Raw genomic sequence first — 6,169 nt, forward strand, 5'->3', positions numbered from 1 at the left:
GTAAGCTTTTCAAGCATGCTGTATACTCCTGCGCACATCATTCTCAATAAAAGCCACTTCAAGAGAAGGGCTGGGGCATTCTCTACTAGAGGGAATCACCACCGCTTTGTGCTGGCAGACCGAGAAGCGTCTGGAACGACTTATTTCCACATCTGCAATGACCAGGGGTTACTGCAGGACACGGTACCCCCTCATCAGCCCACAGTTCTGAGTGTTTATTGACTCAATGCAAGTCTTTTAAGAACTATTCACATTCAGAACAAATCTATTTTACTGGTGCAATAAAACTTTATTTAGAGTTTAACAACATAGAGGGGGAAAGGAGGGTCACTCAAATTTCACATTCAGCTCAAGGGGAGCACTTTTAACAGAACTGACAGGGTTGGAGACTTCACACTGGTAATTCCCAGAATCTTCCCTTTTGACGGGGTCTATGGTGAGGCTTCTGTTTTCCGGGGATAGCGTCATTCTCTCTGTGAGCTGCAAATTTGTGCCATTGAAGAACCACTGGGTGGAGATCTCTTCTGCATAGCAGGTCAAGACCACGGCATCCTTATTCTCAATGATTATTAATTTGTCAGCTAGGAGGCTAGGCCTTCTCACAGGCCCTGTGAAGAAACAGAGGATGTGACTGATTGAGAATGGGCTTGGAACAGGGAGCCACGCTGTTTCCTCAAAATCCCAGCCACTCAAGCCCACAGTGAACTATGTAAAGGTCACAAAGGTGTGGTCCTGACATTTGCAGAGGGATAATTGTCTCAATTCAGGTGACATTATGTAAGAGGACAGCTGCACCTCCTCTCTGACCCCATACAACCTCAGGGTAATCCTTCACTGTTCCCTCAGACATCTCTGTAGCAGCAGCACACAAAACCCCTTCCCAGCCCGTATGTCCCATAACCTCAACATTGGGTACAATTTTTCTCTCATGAGCTTTTATTGATCTTTTCCTAGAATTTTTTTTTTTTTTTGACTTCCCAAAACATCAGGTCCCACTCCTTATAGAAACCTTTTTGTATGTTGGGGAAGGTGGATTTACCACTTTTTCCATCTCTGGGGCCAATGGAAATTTACACTATGTGGAAAAGAATTGACATTTTCTTAAATGATTTGTTAGGCAGTAAAGATGACCCAACTGAGTCTTCAAGACTGCAGACCTAGAAGATTTCCATTTCAAAGAATTCTTAGCCTGAACTAGGCTTTACTTCCTGGCCTACTGATTCAATATCATGGTGAAATTAATCTCTAGCAGAAAGTGGTTATGGTTTTAACAAAAGACAATGACTGTAGGAATATAAAAAAAACTATTTGTTAGAACAAGGGCCATACATAAAAGCTCAGAGCTAACACAATAGTTCATGGAGAAACTTAAAAACATTTACTAATAACACAAACAAGAAAAGGATGATGTTTTTACACATATTCAACATAGTACTGGAAGGTTTGACCACAATATTTATGTAAGAAGATGAAATAAGTCGTATCTAAATTGGTAAAAAAAAAAAAAAAAGGAAAAACTATCCTTTTCTAAAAGACAGTACAATCTTATATCTAGAAAATCCTAAAGTCTCTCTCTCTCTCTCTCTCTCACACACACACACACACACACAGAGCTAATCAATAAGACAAAGTTGGACAAGATAAAATCAACACTCAGCATCAGTTTGTTTTTTTCAACAACAATGAAGAATTTCAAAATTAAATTTTAAAAAAAGGTTACATTTACAATAGCATCAAATAACTAGAAAACATAGGAATAAAATTAATTAGTTGGAAAATGTATACACTGAAAACTACCATTTTTAAAGAAATTAAAATAGAAACAAATCAATGGAAAAACCTACAGAGTCACTTATTGGAAGACCCCAAACTATCTACATATTTGACACAGTCTCTATCACTATCCCAAGGTCTTTCTGGCAGAAATAGAAAAATCCATCCTACAATTCATAAGGAATTTCAAAGAACCCAAAATAGTTAAAATGATCATTAAAAAAGAATGCAATAAGAGGTCTTGAATTTCCTAATTTCAGAGCTTTCTGAAGAGCTGATCCCTGGCGAATGAGGAGCTGACAGGAGCATCTATTTTTCTTGGTTTCTTTCTGCAGATGCTGACCTGTTTCTGAACCTTTCTAAGTCCCCCAGGAGAGTCAGTTATATCCAAAGATATTGTCCAAATGTGCTCCCCACACACAGACTCAGGTGATAGACCAAACTCCATTTCTGCCAGGATGTAGTTCTTGGGTCTGAACTCTGTCCGGTGACTGGCTCAAGAGCCTTTTTACTTGGACACACATTCAACTGCTCCACACTCAGCCCTTCCCAGGAGGCTAAACCCAACCTGGCACAGGATCGCCAGGGTCCGTGGAGTCAAGACCCAAGAGAGGGTTTTGGGGAGGGATTTTTGAACTGAGTTCTGTAAGAATTTCAGGAGGCCTCTAAGGCCATGCTCTGACCTAGTACAGCAGGGTCATTCTTGGGGTCAAGTTCAGAGGCAGATCTTCAGGGTGCTGAACTGAGACTGGTCTCTCTCTGCTGAGTTACTCCCATCAGAATAATCCTTCTGTCTACAGTGACTGCCTGCAGGGCTGCAAGTGGGAAGGGAACTGAGGTCTCAGGAAGTTTGTCTACACTCTGCATACCCTGCATTAAATGCCAAAATCCAACTAGAAACAAAATGCAGAGAGGAATGGAGGCAGAGTCCAGGGCTGTCAGTCCTGTGTGTGAAGTAGAATTCACCCACCCAACACCCAGAGGTCAAAAAGCAGTTACTCACGGTACACACGAAGGCATCCGCATCCCATTAGTTGTTTTTTGGAATTCTTTTGTATGACTACTATGGTGTAGATTCCTGCGTCTTTCATGGTGACATTCCTTAACCACAAGGACCCATCAGTGTTTATTGACACTGGTCCATCTGGAGGACCTCTTAAATGGTAATTTTTTCTTGCTGTTAGAAATGCAATTATACGATTTTTATCAGCGCCTTCCCCCCTATACCATACAAGGCGTATAACATTGGGTGGCTTATTGCGGATATGTAGAATCACATCCTTCCCTTCAAGAGCATTGGTAGACACAATACCAACTCCAGCTGTGGTGGCCAGGCTCCAGAAGTTTAAAAGTGAGACTAGGAAATAAGGGGAAAAAGATCAATATATATGTATTAGGATATAAGATGAAGCCTTGAATCCTGAGCAGTTCTCTTTATCTCAGCCTCTGCATAAGAATGAGTGTATCTTTCTGAAGGTCAAGGTCAGTGGCATGGCCACAATTACTTCAGTACCACTGAAGCTGTTGTTTTTTCTGTTTCAAATACTCTTCTCTAGATGTTTGTCTCACTCACCCCTTCACTGTGCACAGGCTCTTTCTGACACTCAGGAGTGTCTTTGAAAGACACCTTTGTTGACCACCTTCTCTAAAGACTCTCTTTTTTCACTATCTGATTTGACCCTGCTCTATTTTTATTCATGGCACTTGAGCGTAAGTAACATCACATCTAGATCTTGCCTTGCCCCTCGCTCGTCCATAGAAAATAGCTTGATGAGAGCAGTGCTTGTTTGATCCTGTACCTTCATGACTACAACAGTCTGAGAATACGTGGGGTTGAATGATGAGTGATCCCAGGATGCTGCACCTCCTAGAGTGCATTTGTCCATTTCTCACAGTAAAGACAATGTCTGCAACCCCTGGTTAAATTTTTTCTGGAGTTTCCTGCTATAAATCAATATTATTATTATCAGTTTTCATAATTCAGCACTCAATGATTAATAATAGCACATGAACAGCAGTTGAGGGTTTTCCTGCCACTCACCACTTCCAGAGTATGACATTTTCCTCTTGCTGGGCCCCCTTCCTCACCCTACTCTGTCTGCCCCTTTGTCCTCCACCCTCAGGTCCAAAGGGACGCCTTCCCTCTTTTCTCAAGCACACAGGTCTCCTCAGCAGATCCCAGCCAGTCTCTGTGGCAGATCCTTAGTCTACCCGAGGAGACTGTCACTTACCAGCCAGCAGGAGCCCTTGCCAGAGGACAAGTCCTCTGTGGGTAGAGACTGAAAGGGATCCCATGGTGGCTGCTGCCTGCCCTGTGGCTCCCTCTCTGAGAAAAGCTTGAGGATCTGTGAGGCTCACAGGCACCTGTGTCCAGAGTGGTGCAACCTGCTGTGTGTCCTACCTGTGTGCTGAGCTTTATGCTGGGGCAAGATTGCTATTCTTGTCATGTGAGCTGGGGGCAGGGTCTGTGCACACAGTACCCTGCCACTCCCTGTCCTCATTTTTTCCACCCCTTTCCCTTCATACCAGTTCTGACCCCTTATACTTTTGTTCCCTGAAAACTCCTGAGGCATCTCAACACCACATACACAGACAGACAGACAGACACACACACACACAGGCACACATGCATATGAATACAAACACAAACACCTACTCTCATGCTGTGTTTGGAAAAGCACAAGCCTGGGGTGTCTGAGTTTTGTGATTTCCCCACAGTTTCTTGTCAGGTGCCCCGTAGCCTTTCCCACAGCCTCTCTCTCTCACATTCGACTTTTCCCTTCAGAGCAGGAGTTCTTGAGCTCACTCAGAGAAACTTGTCAGAGGGATGTCACCACTTCTGAGCATCAGATCACCTGTGTAACTTTTTAAACATCTCTATTTCTAGGTAAACCTTAAAAATGCAGCTTCAGCAGCTGTCAGGCTAATGTAGGTGCCCATTCAAAATGAGATCCCTTGATGTGAAGGGAGAACCACTTCTCCTGCTCTCCTGTGCACAGGGGAGCTCCCCAGGTCTGTTAAACTGCAGATTACGCCAGGGCAGAGGTGCAGTGGGTCACAGACTCTGCATCTGACAAGCTCTCAGGAGAGATTGGTCCTACTGGCCTGTGGAGCTCACTTGCAATAGCACGGCTGATGAGCACATATGTGTCCCTGAGAGGACAACCCACTCGTGCCAGCGTTGGCCTCTGCTGCATCTTGGTCTTCAGTCTGTGAGCACCACACAGAGAGCCCCTGGTGATCAAAACACGAGGATCATCTTTGTTCGTGACACAGAAACCCAGCTGGGAATCCAGGCTGCTTCATGTTCTCCAATGCTCTAAGAAGGTTTTATTTCCTTCCAACAGGAAGGTCACAGAGATGATTCTGGGGATGAGAAGAGATCAAGCTTGACGATCATTGCAGTGGGACTCTTCTATCTCCAGTTGTCACCAGGCTGACTTTTGCTTCCAGCGGCAAAAAACCAAAACCAGGAATTTCAATAGGACCTGAAGTTTTTGGGTGTGAAGTGGGGAGTGTCCTGCGTGTCCCAGGGAGAAAGGACTGTGGTGTAAGGTCAGGTGCCTGTGGGCTTCCTGGTCATGAAGGGACGGGTGCAGGTGGATGGACCATGACTCTCCATGTCTGTGTGTCAGGCCTGCCCTTGTGCTTCCTGGCTGTTGGGACAGCCTCTGGTTTCTGCCTGGTCCTCTTTCTTATGGTCACTAGACTTGCCCATGGGTGTGCCAGGCCTGGGGTAGAGAGCAGTACAGAAACCACTGAGAGAGGAGGCGCCAAGGCCCTGTCAAAGTAAAAAAAGTCCAAATCTATGGAGCAATGTAATGAGTTTATCTGAGCCAAACTGACCTCATATGCCTGAGAGCAAGGCCTCAAATCCTGGGAAGAAAGGCAGCTTTGCAACTTATTTTATGCACTATAATCAAATTAGAAGGGAAAATTTTGCATAAAATCCATTAGGAGATGAGAAAACATAACAGGGAAAACTCTAGAACCAGGAAATAAGGGAAAATGAAGAAACGTATTTTTTACATTGGTAGGTGCCGGATAGTTAACATTTACAGGACACAACACGGGTATTCAGGGGACCAGACAATATAAAACATTCTGTGCTCTAATGCTAGTCCCAGACTCTGTGCCTTTGAATGGTCCAGCAAAGAAAATCACTCTGATATGTCAAACTTATGCTATTCTAGATGCCAAAAATATGGATCAGGGCCCACTTAAGTTAAAGACTGACCTTTGCAAAGGAAAATATAAGCCTGGGATGTGACCACCTGCCATGACCTGCCCAGTTAGAGCTTTCTGATCAGAATGTCCTGTGAGGCTTGTCAGGCCTGCCACGGGGCCCCCTGAGCTTGTCAGGTTATTGAACAGCCCCTTGTTTTTGACAGTCTCT

The sequence above is a fragment of the Pteronotus mesoamericanus genome, unplaced genomic scaffold, assembly GCF_021234165.1.
Source record: "Pteronotus mesoamericanus isolate MK-2021 breed Mesoamerican mustached bat unplaced genomic scaffold, CSHL_Meso_final scaffold_137, whole genome shotgun sequence".
In the NCBI taxonomy this organism is placed as follows: Eukaryota; Metazoa; Chordata; class Mammalia; order Chiroptera; family Mormoopidae; genus Pteronotus; species Pteronotus mesoamericanus.